This window comes from Somniosus microcephalus, chromosome 8 (genome assembly GCF_052327205.1).
Source record: "Somniosus microcephalus isolate GS21.2 chromosome 8, FLI_Smic_1.0, whole genome shotgun sequence".
NCBI lineage: Eukaryota > Metazoa > Chordata > Chondrichthyes > Squaliformes > Somniosidae > Somniosus > Somniosus microcephalus.
This window is the reverse complement of record NC_140994.1, coordinates 86450001-86470069: the sequence shown is the minus strand read 5'-3', so window position 1 is coordinate 86470069 and position 20069 is coordinate 86450001.

The window sequence follows — 20069 nt, the reverse complement described above, 5'->3', positions numbered from 1 at the left end:
CAAATCACTCAGAGCGTGGAGCAGGTTCAGTTGATTAAATTGACGTAAGAAAACTACGAGGCACTTGGTCTGAGTATTAAACAAGGCTTTAATCAACTGTTTTTCTACATGGAGATCTAGTTGTGTCCTTCACTAGTTCCTGTTAAAGAATGTCCTGAGCAAGCTGGGCCCATGCCTGAGTATTTATATTCTCCCTGGACAGTGCCACCAGCAGGCCACCCAGTATTATTTCATAAGTCATTTCCACATGAATGACAAGATTCATGTCAGTCTATATGGATTTTAGCAAGGCTTTTGATAAGGTCCCGCATGGCAGACTGGTCATGAAAGTAAAAGCCCATGGGATCCAAGTCCATGGCAAAGTGGCAAGTTGGATCCAAAATTGGCTCAGAGGCAGGAAACAAACGGTAATGGTCGAAGGATGTTTTTGTGACTGGGAGGTTGTTTCCAGTGGGGTTCCGCAGGGCTCAGTACTGGGTCATTTGCTTTTTGTGATATATATCAATGATTTGGACTTGAATGTAGGAAGTATGATTAAGAAGTTTGCAGTTGATACAAAAATTGGCCGTGTGGTTGATAATGAAGAAGAAAGCTGTAGGCTGCAGGATGATATCAATGGACTGCTCAGGTGGGCAGAACAGTGGCAAATGGAATTCAATCCGGAGAAGTGTGAGGTAAGGCATCTGGGGAGGGCTAACAAGGCAAGGGAATACACATTAAATGGTAGGACACTGAAAAGTGCAGAAGATCAGAGGGACCGTGGAGTGGATGTCCACAGATCCCTGAAGGTAGCAGGACAGGTAGATAAGGTGGTTAAGAAGTCATACAGGATACTTGCCTTTATTAGCCGAGGCATAGAATACAAGAGCTGGAAGGTTATGCTTGAACTGTGTAAAATACTAGTTAGGCCACAGCTAAAATACTGCGTGCAGTTCTGGTCATCATGTTACAGGAAGGGTGTGATTGCACTAGAGAGGGTGCAGAAGAGATTTACGAGGATGTTGCCTGGGCTTGGGAATTTTAGCTATGAGGTAAGACTGGATAGGCTGGAACAGAGGAGGCTGAGGGGAGACCTTATTGAGGTGTATAAAATTATGAGGCACCTAGATAGAGTGGATAGGAAAGACCTAGTTCCCTTAGCAGAGGGGTTGATAATCAGGGGCATAGATTTAAAGTAATTGGTGGAAGGATTAGAGGGGAGTTGAGGAGGATATTTTTCACACAGAGGGTGGTGGGGGTCTGGAACTCACTGCCTGAAAGGGTGGTAGAGGCAGAAACCCTCATCACATTTAAAAAGTACTTGGATATGCACCTGAAGTGCCATAACCTACAAGGCTACGGACCAAGTGCTGGAAAGTGGGATTAGGCTGGACAGCTCTTTGTCGGCCGGCACGGACAAGATGGGCTGAATGGCCTCCTTCTGTGCTGTAAATTTCTATGATTTTATGACAGAGCCTTTCAGGACTTCAGGACGTCCTAAAGTGCTTTACAGTCAATGAAGTACATTTGAAGTGTAATCACTGTTGTAATGTAGGAAATGCAGTAGTCAATTTGAGCACAGCAAGCTCCCACAAACAGCAATGGGCCGGAATTTGCTGCAAAAATGACTGTGTGTGAATGATGCACGCCATTATTAATGCGCAAATCAGGCAGCAGCACACAAGGAAAAGATACCCATGAATTGCGAATCGGCACAAGTTGCTGGCTGATTTGCGCCGCTCTGCCATTAGCATCACATAAAAGGCATCTTGCCCTTAACCTCCCCATGAGTTTCATGAAGTTGCTGCATTTGCACGTTAATTGCCCGTTAAACTCGCCAGAGAAAGTGAAGTCTAGTAATTAACAATGCAATTACACTATTAACGATGTGATAATTGTAATGACTGCCAATCAACCTCTCTTGCCCAGAAAATGAATAATTGTAAGTGTGAAGTCTCATTCCTTCAGGTTGTGAATTGTTGTTGGAGATTTTAAAAATGTCAAATTTTAAATTAAAGATGCTTTTTTACTATTCCTTTGTGTCTCTTTTTTTTTCTCTCTCTTAATCCAATCTTTCTTTCACTCTATTTATTTCTCTTTCTCTTCAGTCCTTCTGCTGTTCATTTCTCAATCCTTAAATCTCATTGGTTAAGGAGATAGACTGTTGGTCCCATTGCTCACCAAGGTCCCAGATTCCCCATTGCCCTCACTGCGCCGTTATCAGCTCACACTTTCTGCAAGTTACAGGGCAAAAAGGTTTTGAACTGAAAGGTGCAGTAAAAGCCTAACTAAGCAGGCACGTGGCGCAATGCCCCCCTCCAGCAAATCCCAGCCATATGTGATAATGCCCAGATATTCTGTTGTACTGATGTTGGTTGGGGTATAAATATTGGCCAGGACACAGGAAGAACTCCACTGCTCTTCTTCGGTGGCACCTCCGACAGTGCAGCGCTCCCTCAGTACTGCACTGGAGTGTCAGCCTTGATTATGTGCACAAGTCTCTGGAGTGGGACTTAGATCCCACAACCTTCTGACTCAGAGGCGAGAGTGCTGCCCACTGAGCCACTGGCTGACACCCAGAAAATCAAATGTAAGAAGTCACACAACACCAGGTTATAGTCCAACAGTTTTATTTGAAAGCACAAGCTTTCGGAGCGCTGCTCCTTCGTCAGGTGAAGTGGAGAGATGCATAAAGACACAGCTTATATAGTCAGAGAAAAATGCCAGATGATTACAGGTAATCTTTCTAACTGCCATTTATCACACCTCGGCAGAGAGATAGTCACAGCAATCAAAGGTGTGACTGGTGTCCAAACAGGTTAGTCAGGAAAACATTACATCAAAGAACAATGAGGTGGGGTCACAAGGGGTCAAATGTTGCAGATGCTGGGGTCTGTATGAAAAACAAAAAAGACAAAAAAACATTTTTTTTGCTGGAAATCACAGCAGGTCTGGCCGCATCTGTGTCGAGAGAACAAGCCAACGACGACTCGAGTCTGGGTGACCCTACGTCAGGTGGGGTTACATGTAGTGTGACATGAACTCAAGATCCCGGTTGAGGCCATCCTCATGAGTGTGGAACTTGGCTCTCAGTTTCTGCTCTACGATTTTGCGTTGTCGTGTGTCTCGAAGGCCGCCTTGGAGAATGCTGACCCAAAGATCGGAGGCTGAATGTCCTTGACTGCTGAAGTGTTCCCCGACTGGGAGGGAACACTCCTGCCTGGCGATTGTTACGCAGTGTCCATTCATCCGTTGTCGCAGTGTCTGCATGGTCTTGGCGATGTATCATGCGCCGGGGCATCCTTTCCTGCAACGTATGAGGTGCACAATGTTGGCCGAGTCACATGAGTATGTACCATGTACCTGGTGGGTGGTGTCATCACGTGTGATGATGGTATCTGTGTTGATGATCTGGCATGTCTTGCAGAGGTTGCCGTGGCAGGGTTGTGTGGTGTCGTGGTCGCTGTTCTCCTGAAAGCTGGGTAATTTGCAGCGAACGATGGTCTGTTTGAGGTTAGGCGGCTGTTTGAAGGCGAGTAGTGGAGGCGTGGGGATGGCCTTAGCGAAGTGTTTGTCGTCATCGATGACATGTTGAAGGCTGCGAAGAACATGGCGTAGTTTCTCCGCTCCGGGGAAGTACTGGACGACGAAGGGTACTCTGTTGGTTGTGTCCCGTGTTTGTCTTCTGAGGTCTATGCGATTTTTTGCTGTGGCCCGTCGGAACTGTCGATCAACGAGTCGAGCGTCATATCCCATTCTTACGAGGGCGTCTTTCAGCGTCTGTAGGTGTCCATCGCGTTCCTCCTCGTCTGAGCAGATCCTGTGTATTTGCAGGGCTTGTCCATAGGGGATGGCTTCTTTAACGTGGTTAGGGTGGAAGCTGGAGAAGTGGAGCATCCTGAGGTTGTCCGTGGGCTTGCGGCAGAGTGAAGTGCTGAGGTGTCCGTCTTTGATGGAGATTCATGTGTCCAAGAATGAAACTGATTCTGAGGAGTAGTCCATGGTGAGTTTGATGGTGGGATGGAACTTGTTGATGTTATCATGTAGTCTTTTCAGTGATTCTTCGCCGTGGGTCCATAGGAAGAAAATGTCGTCAATGTATCTGGTGTATAGCGTTGGTTGGAGGTCCTGTGCAGTGAAGTAGTCTTGCTCAAACTTGTGCATGAAGATGTTGGCGTATTGGGGTGTGAATTTGGTCCCCATGGCTGTTCTGTGTGTTTGGGTAAAGAACTGGTTGTCGAAGGTGAAGACATTCACAGAATCACAGAATCACAGAAACCCCACAGTGCAGATAGAGGCCATTTCGGCCCATCGAGCCTGCACCGACACATATCCCACCCGATCCCCGTAACCCCTACACCAACACATATCCCACCCTATCCCCATGTATGTAATCCCCCTAACACTAAGGGTCAATTTATCATAGCCAATCAACCTAACCCGCACATCTTTGGACTGTGGGAGGAAACCGGAGCACCCAGAGAAAACCCACGCAAACACGGGGAGAATGTGCAAACTCCACACAGACAGTCGCCCGAGGCCGGATTCGAACCCGGGTCCCTGGCGCTGTGAGGCAACAGTGCTGTGGTCAAGGATGAAGCGGATGAGTTGTAGGATGGCGTCTGGAGATTGGCTGTTGTTGGTGTTGAGTACTGAGGCTGTCGCAGCGATGTCGTCATCGTGGGGGATACTGGTGTAGAGTGCCGAGACGTCCATCGTGGCGAGGAGTGTTCCTGGTTCAACTGGTCCGTGGGTGCTGAGTTTCTGTAAGAAGCCTGTAGTGTCGCGACAGAAGCTGGGGGTTCCCTGTATGATGGGTTTCAGGATGCCCTCCACGTATCCAGAGAGGTTCTCACAAAGGGTTCCGTTGCCTGATACGATAGGACGTCCGGGTGTGTTGGCTTTGTGTATCTTTGGGAGGCAGTAGCAGTCTCCCACGCGGGGAGTACGTGGGATGAGAGCGCGTAGGATGCTTTGAAGGTCTGGATCGAAGGTCTTGATCAATCTGTTGAGTTGGCGGGTGTGTTCTTTGGTCGGATCTGCGGGTAACTGTCTGTAGTGTTCCTGGTTGTCCAGTTGTCGGTATGCTTCTTTGCAATAGTCCATTCTGTTCTGTATGACGATGGCTCCTCCTTTGTCTGCTGGTTTGATGACGATGTTGCGGTTGGTCTTGAGAGCGTGGATGGCGTTGCGTTGTGCTCGGGTGACATTCTGGGCTGTCTCATGAGTATGGCTGATGAATCTGGTGTTGATGCATCTCCTGACAGCTTGAGCATACATGTCAAGCTTAGGGCAGCGACCCTCCGGAGGGGTCCAATTTGACTCATTCTTCTTCGGTTGCTGCACTGCGGATCCCTCTGTCTGCTGTTCTGGATCATTGGTTGTCTCATTGGGTTCGCTGCTGACATCTTGGGATTTGTGGAAGAATTCCTGGAGCCTCATTCTCCTGATGAATTCCTCTGTGTCTGCCGCGAGACCAATGGGGTCCATTTTGGTGGTGGGGCAGAAATTCAGCCCGCGGCTGAGAACTTCAATTTCATCTGGTTGAAGGGTGTGGTCGGACAAGTTGACGATGGACTTCCCTGTGGTTTCAACCGTGGTACCGGGGGAGGCTTGGTTGCTGCTGGTGGTGATGCCGAGTTTCTCAAGCTTCCTGTTCTTGGTGTGCATGTAGGCAGTGTAGTTCCGTTGCCTTGTCTGTTTGGTGGTGTCTCGTAGCTGGTCTGCTGTGTCCTGAGCACAGGCTGAAAACGTGGACTCTATCTCGGTTTCGAGGTTGCGGCATCTGCTGTAGAGCTGGTGTATGAGATGGTTGAGGAGTGTGTGAGAAGTACGACGGCAGAGTCTCTCAGCGTAGTCTGTGTTGTAGGTCGACTTGAGTGGGTTCGTGATCTGTAGTCCTTTCGGGATCTTGTCTGCTTTCTTGCCTCTCTGTAGAAACTTGATGTCTGTGTCGATATGCGCGATCTTCTTGGCGATCCTCTCCACTTTGAGCCAGCAGTTTGTGGTGTTGATAGTTGCCATGGTGTGGAGATGCCGGTGTTGGACTGGGGTGGACAAATATAAGAAGTCACACAACACCAGGTTATAGTCCAACAGTTTTATTTGAAATCACAAGCTTTCGGAGCGCTGCTCCTTCATCAGGTGAAGTGGAGAGATGCATAAAGACACAGCTTATATAGTCAGAGAAAAATGCCAGATGATTACAGGTAATCTTTCTAACTGCCATTTATCACACCTCGTGCCTTTGAGACACACAACAATGCAAAATCGTAGAGCGGAAACTGATCGCCAAGTTTCGCACTCATGAGGACGGCCTCAACCGGGATCTTGGGTTCATGTCACGCTACATGTAACCCCACCTGACGTAGGGTCACCCAGACTCGAGTCGTCGTTGGCTTGTTCTCTCTACACAGATGTGGCCAGACTTGCTGTGATTTCCAGCAAAAAAAATGTTTTTTTGTCTGTTTTTTGTTTTTCATACAGACCCCAGCATCTGCAACATTTGACCCCTTGTGACCCCACCTCATTGTTCTTTGATGTAATGTTTTCCTGACTAACCTGTTTGGACACCATTCACACCTTTGATTGCTGTGAGTTTCTCTCTGCCGAGGTGTGATAAATGGCAGTTAGAAAGATTACCTGTAATCATCTGGCATTATTCTCTGACTATATAAGCTGTGTCTTTATGCATCTCTCCACTTCACCTGATGAAGGAGCAGCGCTCCGAAAGCTTGTGATTTCAAATAAAACTGTTGGACTATAACCTGGTGTTGTGTGACTTCTTACATTTGTCCACCCCAGTCCAACACTGGCATCTCCACACCATGGCTACTATCGACACCACAAAATGCCAGCTCAAAGTGGAGAGGATCGCCAAGAAGATCGCTCATATCGACACAGACATCAAGTTTCTACAGAGATGCAAGAAAGCAGACAAGATCCCGCAAGGACTACAGATCATGAACCCACTCAAGACAACCTACAACACAGACTACACTGAGAGACTCTGCCGTCATACCTCTCGCACACTCCTCAACCATCTCGTACACCAGCTCTACAGCAGACGCCGCAACCTCAAAACCGAGATAGAGTCCATGTTCTCAGCCTGTGCTCAGGACACAGCAGACCAGCTACGAGACACCACCAAACAGACGAGGCAACGGAACTACACTGCCTACATGCACACCAAGAACAGGAAGCTTGAGAAACTCGGCATCACCACCAGCAGCAACCAAGCGTCCCCCGGTACCACAGTTGAAACCACAGGGAAGTCCATCGTCAACTTGTCCGACCACACCCTTCAACCAGACGAATTTGAAGTTCTCAGCCGAGTGCTCAATTTCTGCCTCACCACCAAAATGCACCCCATCGGTCTCACAGCAGACACAGAGGAATTCATCAGGAGAATGAGGCTCCAGGAATTCTTCCACAAATCCCAAGATGTCAGCAGCAAACCCAATGAGACAACCAATGATCCGGAACAGCAGACAGAGGGATCCGCAGTGCAGCAACCGATGAAGAAAGAGTCAAATTGGACCCCTCCAGAGGGTCGCTGCCCTAAGCTTGACATGTATGCTCAAGCTGTCAGGAGATGCATCAACGCCAGATTCATCAGCCGTACTCACAAGAGAGTCCAGAATGTCACCCGAGCACAACGCAACGCCATCCACGCTCTCAAGACCAACCGCAACATCGTCATCAAACCAGTAGAAAAAGGAGGAGCCATCGTCATACAGAACAGAATGGACTATTGCAAAGAAGCATACAGACAACTGGACAACCAGGAACACTACAGACAGTTACCCGCAGATCCGACCAAAGAACACACCCGCCAACTCAACAGATTGATCAAGACCTTCGATCCAGACCTTCAAAGCATCCTACGCACTCTCATCCCACGTACTCCCCGCGTGGGAGACTTCTACTGCCTGCCAAAGATACACAAAGCCAACACACCCGGACATCCTATCGTATCAGGCAACGGAACCCTGTGTGAGAACCTCTCTGGATACGTGGAGGGAATCCTGAAACCCATCGTACAGGGAACCCCCAGCTTCTGTCGCGACACTACAGACTTCTTACGAAAACTCAGCACCCACGGACCAGTAGAACCAGGAACACTCCTCGCCACGATGGACGTCTCGGCACTCTACACCAGTATCCCCCACGATGACAGCATCGCTGCGACAGCCTCAGTACTCAACACCAACAACAGCCAATCTCCAGACGCCATCCTACAACTCATCCGCTTCATCCTTGACCACAATGTCTTCACCTTCGACAACCAGTTCTTTACCCAAACACACGGAACAGCCATGGGGGCCAAATTCGCACCCCAATAAGCCAACATCTTCATGCACAAGTTCAAGCAAGACTTCTTCACTGCACAGGACCTCCAACCAATGCTATACACCAGATAAATTGATGACATTTTCTTCCTATGGACCCATGGCGAAGAATCACTGAAAAGACTACAGGATAACATCAACAAGTTCCATCCCACCATCAAACTCACCATGGACTACTCCTCAGAATCGGTTTCATTCTTGGACACACGAATCTCCATCAAAGACGGACACCTCAGCACTTCACTCTACCGCAAGCCCACGGACAACCTCAGGATGCTCCACTTCTCCAGCTTCCACCCTAACCATGTTAAAGAAGCCATCCCCTTTGGACAAGCCCTGCGAATACACAGGATCTGCTCAGACGAGGAGGAACGCGATGGACACCTACAGGCGCTGAAAGACGCCCTCGTAAGAATGGGATATGACGCTCGACTCGTCGATCGACAGTTCCGACGGGCCACAGCAAAAAATCGCACAGACCTCCTCAGAAGACAAACACGGGACACAACCAACAGAGTACCCTTCGTCGTCCAGTACTTCCCCGGAGCGGAGAAACTACGCCATGTTCTTCGCAGCCTTCAACATGTCATCGATGACGACAAACACCTCGCTAAGGCCATCCCCACGCCTCCACTACTCGCCTTCAAACAGCCGCCTAACCTCAAACAGACCATCGTTCGCAGCAAATTACCTAGCTTGCAGGAGAACAGCGACCACGACACCACACAATCCTGCCACGGCAACCTCTGCAAGACATGTCAGATCATCAACACAGATACCATCATCACACGTCATGACACCACCCACCAGGTACATGGTACACACTCATGTGACTCGGCCAACGTTGTCTACCTCATATGTTGCAGGAAAGGATGCCCCGGAGCATGGTACATCGGCGAGACCATGCAGACACTGTGACAACGGATGAACGGACACCGCGCAACAATCGCCAGGCAGGAGTGTTCCCTCCCAGTCGAGGAACACTTCAGCAGTCAAGGGCATTCAGCCTCCGATCTTCGGGTAAGCATTTTCCAAGGCGGCCTTCGAGACACATGACAACGCAAAATCGTAGAGCAGAAACTGATAGCCAAGTTACGCAATCATGAGGACGCACTCAACCGGGATCTTGAGTTCATGTCACGCTACATGTAACCCCACCTGACGTAGGGTCACCCAGACTCGAGTCGTCGTTGGCTTGTTCTCTCTACACAGATGCAGCCAGACCTGCTGTGATTTCCAGCAAAAAAAATGCTTTTTTGTCTGTTTTTTGCTTTTCATACAGGCCCCAGCATCTGCAACATTTGACCCCTTGTGACCCCACCTCATTGTTCTTTGATGTAATGTTTTCCTGACTAACCTGTTTGGACACCATTCACACTTTTGATTGCTGTGACTATCTCTCTGCCTAGGTGTGATAAATGGCAGTTAGAAAGATTACCTGTAATCATCTGGCATTATTCTCTGACTATATAAGCTGTGTCTTTATGCATCTCTCCACTTCACCTGATGAAGGAGCAGCGCTCCGAAAGCTTGTGATTTCAAATAAAGCTGTTGGACTATAACCTGGTGTTGTGTGACTTCTTACATTTGTCCACCCCAGTCCAACACCGGCATCTCCACACCACCCAGAAAATCAGTAGCGTTGAGAATCAGGCCCGCTGACCTCCACTCCGATCGGACCTGTCGTCGAATGCGCTGGCAGCGTGGCCTTGCTGAAAGGGTTAACACCTGCCAAAAAAATTAATCTGCCCTTTCTCTTTTCAGATGCTCTGTGTTTCCAGTATTTTCCATTTTTTATTTCAGGTATCTAACATTTGCAACTTTTTTTTAACAGCTCCAGAAATCTTAATTTAATTTTAATTTTAGAAGAACGGACACATCAGTCAGCCTCGGGTGATATCAATCACAGCTGCACTCTGTAAAAATACATTTTCTCCCAGTGGCTGCGTTTATTTTATCTTCGATACCCAGCCTCCGTTGTCTGCATCTGATTTCCAATAACTAAAGTAAGGTCACAAGCCAGTTATCCTTTTCACCGACATCAACCTATGTTCTGGATCGATTGGCCAAAGTCTCTTCAGATGCTCTCGGTTGATGAATTCTCAGTGCTAAACTTCATTCCTTATTCAACAATAATATTTCACAGCCACGGGGGTGAATCGAATGGATAAAATTCCACCTTTTTTTCTCTTTCATTTTGCTTCAATTCTTATCAGTAAATAGACAAACATCTCCATCAGAGATAACTCCCAACAAGCAGAACTTCGTAACATTGTCAGCACTGATACATCCACAGTCAGCCAGGGGAAATGTTAAACCTTGCAGATAGAGCAGCAACTACATTTATTAATATTCTGATAAATAAATCTTCTTCCGAAAGTACAATCAAAATTACTGGAAGGTTGTAAATATGCGGTTCAAGAAACTGGGAAAATATGGTTGTAACTGTGTAACCTACAGCTGTCAACAGCTTAAGGTGACCAGTTTAAACTTTACCCAAAACAATTTAATGGTTTTCTTGTCTACGGAGACAGCTCACAGCATGAACAATAACCCTCTGAAGCTTAATATGCCAGTGATCCCTAAAGACACAAGAGATTGTGAACTCTCAGCTCTATGGAAGAGGAAACGCCATTTGATGCTTTTCAGCTCATCCATCTAGAAAAACCTACGCTTCCCCCCATTACAGCATCTGGCTGCTTTCGAAACAACCCCAAGGTTTTAGCCTGCACTACCCAACTGAAGTCTCTTCCAAGCGTTAATCACACTCGGTGTGTAGAACAACTCCCTGACATTGGTACGAAATTTGCCCTTCACAGTTTGAACCTGTGCCTCTCACCCCCCTCGTCCTCGCATTCTTTCTGAATTTACCTTTTGGAAACTGTTTACTATCTTACGTGCCTCTACAAGGTCACCTCTCAGCCATCTCCTTTCAAGGCTGAAGAATCCAAGACGCTCTAATCTTTCATCAAACATCATTCCTCTCTGAAATTAGAGATCAGATTTGAGACTTTTCCTTGGACAGGCTAGGCGGCTTGAGTGCTTCCCTTGGGTGTTGATGGTGAAAGCTGGACCGGTGCAGTCTGACCAGAACACTGCGCAGGTTCAACAAGATGTCCTCCAACTTGTATTTCACTGATTTAGCAATATCATGAGGCAGTCTATTTCTTTATTGTTTGCTGCCCCACAGTGACGGGCCACTTTAACGGGGGAGGGGGTTTCAGGTTCTTCGCTTCCTCACCCGTCACCAACGACCTGTTCACTTTAACAGCCAATAGGGTCGCAGGTTCTTGAACGCAGAAGCAGAAAACCCTCTCCATTAATTTCACCCTTAGCTAATTCATCATCATTCAGCCGTGGCTCAGTGGCACCACTCTTCTCTCTGAGTCAGAAGGTTGTGGGTTCAAGTCCCACTCCAGAAACCTGAACACAAGATCTAGGCTGACACTCCAGTGCAGTGCTGAGGGAGTGCTGCACTGTCAGAGGGGCCGTCTTTCGGATGAGATTTTAAACTGAGGTCCCGACTGCCCTCCCAGGTGGATGCAAAAGATCCCATGGCACTATTTCGAAGCAGAGCAGGGGAGTTCTCTCTGGTATCTTGGTCAATATTTATCCCTCAACCAACATTGTTATATTTGCTCTGTGCAAATTGGCTGCCACGTTTCCTACATTACAACAGTGACTATACTTCAAAAGTACTTCATTGGCTGTAAAGAGCTTTGGGATGTCCTGAGGTCATGAAAGGCGTTCTATTTTAATGTTGTTCACACGTCTGACCAATTTATATTGAATTCCTAAAACCAAGTGGTTGATGGAAATTGGAAACAGAAGGGTGCTCCAGCACCAATCCCTGTGGCAATCTACGTAAAACTTTCAAAACCTCCACCTTAACTTCAGTCATCCAGTTATCCAGAGCCAGGTTTACCAAATCTAATGCTTTCTGCAAGTCATAAGGTTTTTCAAATTCACTTCCTCAAAATGCTCAAGGAGGTTGGTCAGACAGGATCTGCCCCTTCTGAGTCCATGTTGGCTGCTACTTATTAGGTTACTGTTGTACAGGTAGTTATTAAGTTTTCTTCTAAGAATTGATTCCATTTTTGATGCAAGACTAATGGGTCAGTTTTGTTACGTTTTTTTGAACAGTGCTATTTTGTGAGCTTGTTTCTAACCCATAGAGTCTCCCCAGCAATAACAATAACTTGCATATATATAGCACCTTTAACGCAGACAGCATCCCAAGGCACTTTGCAGGGGAGAACCGGATGCTGAGCAGTCGTGGGAGAGATGACTGAAAGCATGCTTGAAAAGATAAGCTTTGACAAGTCTTTTATAGATGTAATAGGGAAGTAACAAGATGGAGGGGAGGGAGATCCAGAGATTTAGGTTGAGACAACTGAAGGCTCTGATGCTGATGGTGGAGTAAAGGGAGGGGAGAATGCACAGGAACTGGAGGGCCAAAGGACACGGGCTGGAAGAGGTTACAAAGATAGGGTGGGGAGAGATAAATGATGATGAGAATTCCGAATCTGATTCATTGAATGACAATGGAAGTCAGCAAGACCATGGGTGATGGGTGAGCAGGACTTAGTGCAGGATAGGGTATGGGCAGCAGAGTTTGGGATAAGTTGGAGTTCATGTAAGGTGGAGTTTAAGAATCTGTTGAGGTAGCTGTTGGAGAAGTTGAGTCTGGAAGTAATAAAAGAATGAAATAAGGTTTCAGTGCTGGTGGAGATGGGCAGTGATGGGGAAGTGGAAGCAAGTGGTCTTGGTGATGATTAGGGTATGGGATTTCTAAGCTCAGAACACTGAGATTAAGCATTGTTTGATTTGGCCTGAACAAGCAGATGGGGAGAGGCATGAGGTCAGTGACATGGATACAGAGTTTTTGGGTAAACCCAAAAAAAGATAGCTTCAGCCTACCCTATGTTTATTGGAAAAAGTTCTGACTCACCCACCAACTTGGTACCAACAAACAATCTGACAGTACAGAAGTGGTTATGACTTGAGGGTACTGGTGCAGAGTACAGTTGGGTGCTGTCAACACACTTGACCTCATGATACAGATGATGCCAACATGTAAACAAGGGAAAGGAAAGGGCCAAGGATGGAATCCTGGGTACTTCAGAAGTGATCGTGCAGGGATGGGAGGAAAAGCCATTGCTGGAGGCGTTCTGGATACACTGGGACAAGTAGGAGTGGAACCATGCAAGCGGAAAGTAGACCACGGTGGTGGAGTAGGATGGAGTGGTCAACAGTGTCAAACATCTTGGGGAGGCCAAGGAGGAACAACACACTATGGTTAGAATCATGATGGCTGTCGGTAGACATTTCATCCCCTGTCTTAATACCTTGGGATAAATACCACTACCGGGGTTTTCTTTATTTGAAGTTTCCTGAGTTTGGTTATGACCTTCAACTGATTGAGGTCAGAATTGTTAAATACCAGTGAGGGAGGATGTGTTATTGCTGAATAATTGAAGGAAGTAATCATTGAGTTCACTAATTATTTTAAGTTCCTCCTCAGTTTCAGTTCCACCAGCATTATTTAGGGTTGTCACCTCTCCCATGACAGCCCACTTCCTATAACAGTAGTGGAAGACTTCCTTGCTGTTGTGTTTAATGTCTGCAGCTATGCTGATTTCCATGTTCCATTTTTCCCCTTAAACACGTCTCTGAAGTTTACTAACTACATCTCGGTGTCATCCCATATCCTTCTTGGAGTTATCCCTCAGCTATCTCCCCGCAGGTTTTGTAAAAAAAAGTTTTCTTTCTCATTTCACTTTAAATTGCCTTGTTGATTCATTTATGATCGTGCTTGTTTATGCTGCATTTGAAAATCCTAGGTATATATATTTCCTTCATACTCAGCAGTATGCCTTTAAAAGCATTCTACAGTATTTGTCCTCAGCTTAAACCATTTTACTCAGGCCATTTGTTTCACCTTTTCTTTCATGCCCTTGATGTTGGCCTTGAACATTAAGCGCCTGGCCATTGGTCCCAAAATCATATTGAACTTAATCATATTATGATCACTATCACTCAGGAGTGCGGTGACCTTCATTCTCTGCGTACTATCTGGGTCATTTACCATCACCAGTAGACAGCTGCCTTTTGTGGTATACAACAATCCTACCTCACATGTACTAATTCAAACTCTAAACCTCTGCGACATTTCCAATTAATATTAGGCAAGTTGAAATCCAGCATTAATACGGACATGCGAAAAAGGACAGGGAAAATAAATCCATTGAACTATCCAGCCTGTTCCATCCCAACATGGTGTGTAATCTGCACCTGTCCTCAACCCATCCCCCCATCACACAACCTCCTGAAAGAGACAAACAAAAAGATACTTTTAAAAAACATCTCTCGAAAATTCCTTTCCGACACTCATAAGCAATCAAACAAGTTCCAGTAGACTGCAGTAACTGTTTTCACACATCACAGCTAACCCCATCAACCTTCTAGAACTCAAGAGGTCCTCCACTTGCAGGAACCCGTCCAGCTCTCTTTAGAAGGCCGGTAGTGAATCCACACGCACCGCATGTTCTGGCAATCTGTTCCAGAGTTACTGGGGGCAGTTATGAACTCCACACTACAGGAAGGATGTTGAGGCAATAGAGAGAGTATAGTGCAGATTCACTAGGATGCTGCCTGGTACGAGGAAATAAAAATATGATGAAAGACTTCATTAGAACAGAGGAGATTAAGGGGTGATTTGATGGAGGTGTTTAAAATGATAAAGGGATGGGGCAGAGTGGATAGAAACAGACTTTATCCTATATTTTAGAGGTCTAGAACAAGGGAACATATGTATAATATAGATTTAAGACAGAGAGCAGGAGTAACTTCTTTTACACATAGGGTTGTGAGGCTGTGGAATGAACTAAATTAAACCAAATTAATGATTGAAGCAGAGTCCACATCAATATTTAAGATTAGGTTAGAACATAAGAATTAGGAGCAGGAGTAGGCCATACGGCCCCTCAAGCCTGCTCCGCCATTCAATAAGATCATGGCTGATCATCGACCTCAACTCCACTTTCCCGCCCGATCCCCATATCCCTTAATTCCCCGAGAGTCCAAAAATCTATCTATTTCAGTCTTGAATATACTCAATGACTGAGCCTCTACAGCTCTCTGGGGTGGAGAATTCCAAAGATTCACCACCCTCTGACTGAAAAAATTTCTCCTCGTCTCAGTCCTAAATGGCTGACCATAGGTGGTTGAAGGAAAGGAGAATAAAGGGATGTGGGAACAGAGCGGGCATACGGGACTAGGATACCGCTCATGTGGAGGATAAACACCAGCATGGACTGGTTTCTCTGTTGTGAGTTCTATGTAATTCTGTGGAATATATTCTGTATGGGGGATCTGGTGCAAATATTGACACACTCCCAGGAACTCCTGTCCTAACTTTTAAAGCATTGTGTTGCCCATCCAAAGGCAAACGGTGCTCTTCATTGACTTCAACAGAGAAGAATTTCGGGCGGGGTGGAAAACAGGCGGCAGATTCTCTATCTAATTGATCCAATCCACTGATCTAATTTATACTTATCTTGTTGCTGTTTATGGGGGCTTGCTGTGCACAGATTGTTCTGTTTGCCTACGTAACAATAAGTGACTGCACTTCAAGAGCACTTCTTTGGCTCTGATGTGTTTTGGGACATTCTACAGATGTGAAAGGTGCTGTACAAGGTGCAAGTTCCTTCTGTTCTTCCTGAACAGCTGCAGACCTTAAGCTGATGATGCCCAACAATGGTGTTGGGTAGGGAATTCCAGGGTTTTGGCCCAGTAAGGATGAAGGAATGGTGATATGCGTCCAAGTTATACTGGTGTGTGATACGGAGGGTAACATGGAGGTGATGGTGTTCCCATGGGGCTGCTGCTCTTGTCCTGTTTGATGGTTGGGATTGGGAGGATCTATCAAAGGAAGTTTGGCGAGTTGCTGATGTGTATACCATTGATTGTACACACTGCAGCCAGAGTGTGCCAGAGGTGGAGTGGTTGGATATTGAGTCCAGTGAGAGGGACACATAGAAACATAGAAGATAGGAGCAGGAGTAGGCCATTCGGCCCCTCGAGACTGCTCTGCCATTCAATGCAATCATGGCTGATCATCCAAATTCAGTACCCTGTCCCTGCTTTCTCCCCAAATCCCTTGATCCCTTTAGCCTTAAGAAATATATCTAACTCCTTCTTGAATATATTTAATGAATTGGCCTCAACTGCCTTCTGTGGTAGAGAATTCCACAGGTTCACCACTCTCTGGGTGAAGAAATTCCTCCTCACCTCTGTCCTAAATGGCTTACCCCTGATCCTTAGACTGTGACCCCTGGTTCTGGACTCACCCGCCATCGGGAACAACCTTCCTGCATCTAGTCTGTCTAGTCCTGTTAGAATTTTTAAAGTTTCAATGAGATCCCCTCTCATTCTTCTAAACTCTAGCGAATATAAACCTAATCGACCCAATCTCTCTTCATACGTCATTCCTGCCATCCCAGGTATCAGTCTCGTGAATCTTCGCTGCACTCCCTCCATGGCAAGAACTTCCTTCCTCAGATAAGGCGATCAAAACTGCACACAATACTCAAGGTGTGGTCTCACCAAGGCCCTGTACAACTGCAGCAAGACATCCTTGCTCCTGTACTCGAATCCTCTCGCTATGAAGGCCAGCATACCATTTGCCTTCTTAACTGCCTGCTGCACCTGCATGTTTACCTTCAGCGACTGGTGCACAAGGACACCCAGGTCTCGTTGCACTTCCCCTTCTCCCAATCTATTGCCGTTCAGATAATAATCTGCCTTCCTGTTTTTGCCACCAAAGTGGATAACCGCACATTTATCCACATTATACTGCATCTGCCATGCATCTGCCCAATCGCCCAACCTGTCCAAATTGTACTGGAGTTTCTCTGCATCCTCCTCACAGCACACATGCCCACCCAGCTTTGTGTCATCTGCAAACTTGGAGATATTACATCTAGTTCCCTCGTCTAGATCATTAATATATATTGTGAATAACTGGGGTCCTAGCACCGATCCCTGCGGTACCCCACTAGTCACTGCCTGCCACTCGGAAAAAGACCCGTTTATTCCAACTCTTTGCTTCCTGTCTGCCAACCAGTTTTCTATACAAGTCAGTACCTTACCCCCAATTCCATGTGCTTTAACTTTGCACGCTAGTCTCTTATGCAGGACCTTATCGAAAGCCTTCTGAAAGTCCAAATACATCACATCCACTGGTTCTCCCTTATCTATTCTACCAGTTACATCCTCAAAAGATTCCAGTAGATTAGTCAAGCATGATTTACCTTTTGTAAATCCATGTTGACTTTGGCCGATCCTGTTACTGTTTTCCAAGTGCTCTGCTATTACATCTTTTATAATGGACTCTCGCATTTTCCCCACTACCGATGTCAGGCTTACCGGTCTATAATTCCCTGTTTTTTCTCTACCACCTTTTTAAAATAGTGGGGTTACATTAGCTACCCGCCAATCCATGGGAACTGTTCCAGAGTCTATAGAATTTTGGAAGATGACCAGCAATGCATCTACTATTTCTAGGGCCACTTCATTAAGTACCCTAGGATGTAGATTATCAGGCCCTGGGGATTTATCGGCCTTCAATCCCATCAATTTCCCTAACACCATTTCCCTACAAATACTGATTTCATTCAGTTCCTCCCTCTCATTAGACCCTATGTTCCCCGACATCTCTGGGAGTTTATTTGTGTCCTTCTTTGTGAAGACAGAACCAAAGTATGTATTTAATTGGATAGCCATGTCTTTGTTCCCCATTATAAATTTCCCTGATTCTGATTGCAAGGGACCTACGCTTGACTTTACCAATCTTTTTCTCTTCATATATCTATAGAAGCTTTTACAGTCAGTTTTTATGTTCCCTGCAAGCTGGCTCTCATATTCTATTTTCCCCCTCTTAATTAATCCCTTTGTCCTCCTTTGCTGAATCCTAAACTGTTCCCAATCCTCAGGTTTGCTGCTTTTTCTGGCTAATTAATATGTTCTCTCCTTGGATCTTATGCTATCCCTAATTTCCCTTGTTAACCAATGTTGAGTCACCTTTTTTGTTTTATTTTTATGCCAAACAGGGATGAACAAATTCTGTAGTTCATCCATGCGATCTTTAAATGTTTGCCATTGCCTATTCACCATCAACCCTTTAAGTAACATTCCCCAATCAATCATAGCCAACTCACATCTCATACCATCGTAGTTTCCTTTATTTAAATTCAGGACCCTAGTCTCTGAGTCAACTACTTCACTCTCCATCTTAGTGAAGAATTCTATCATATTATGATCGCTCCTCCCCAAGGGGCCTCGCACAACAAGATTGCTAATTAATCCTTTCTCATTACATAATACCCAGTCTAACATGGCCTGATCTCTAGTTGGTTCCTCGACATATTGTTCCAGGAAACCATCTCGTATACACTCTAGGAATTCCTCTTCCACAGTATTGTTACTAATTTGGTTAGCCCAATCTATATGTAGATTAAAAAGTCACCCATGATAACTGCTGTGCCCTTATTGCACACATCTCTAATTTCCCATTTAATGCCATCCCCAACCTCAGCATTACTGTTTGGGGGTCTGTATACAACTCCCACTAACGTTTTCTGCCCCTTGGTATTTCTCAGCTCTGCCCATACAGATTCCACATCATCAGAGCTAATATCCTTCCTTACTATTGTGTTAATCTCCTCTTTAACCAGCAATGCTACCCCACCGCCTTTTCCTTTTTGCCTGTCCTTCCTGAATATTGAATACCCCTGAATGTTGAATTCCCAGCCTTGGTCACCCTGGAGCCATATCTCCATAATCCCAATTATATCATACACCTAGAATAAACTTTGGATTCCATAGAACACACTCTGGTTAACCTGTTGGCAGCTCACATCCTTATGGCCACTGCTATGTTTTTTGTGTTTCTGCACTAGATATGTGCTCTGGTTTGGTGCCACCAGTTACTCCCATGATCAGCCCTTGCATCCTCTATAACCCAGAGTCTACCTCTGTTTAAGCAATATCTAGAAAATCGATAGCATGGATTGTAACAATGTGCTGCCACCAAAAAGCAGGCAATATATATAGTCATCCCATCCAAAACCATGTGATTTCCTGGGAAGGACAAAGAAACAGATAAAAAACCCAGGCCAATTTGGGGAAAAGAAAATCTGGGAAATTCCTCTCTGACCCATCTAGGCAATCGAAACTAATCCAGGAGATCAGTGGCCCTGAATTCCCTGCAGTACCTACCTTCTGTAAGAGGTGATCTCCGCCCCAGCCAGAAACAGGTACAGGTCTCACTTGGAGGAATTCAGCGAATCAGCGTCCACCGCACAAGACGGCAGCCTACTCTTACCAGACTGAGACTCAGGCTCGGAACTAAATAACTGTAATTAAATAAAGAGGTGATTGAACAGTATACGGTATAAAGCAGTGAATCATACACTCCACTACTCTCCTCAATACATAAGATAAAAGACACCACTCACGTTCTCTCCTACCGTGGGCCTGGAAGTTCTGAAGGTGAGTCCAGTGTTACCCTGGGACCGTGCCTGCTGGTGACCTCTGCCTCTGTCCTCACCAAAGTTCACACGGTCAGACAGCGAGTCCAGGAGGAGCAGGTCTCTGGTGGGTTGGGAGCACATCTGTGGAACCTCCTTCCCCACACCCACACCCCCACCAAAAAGGTTGACAAGGCCAGCTGAAGCT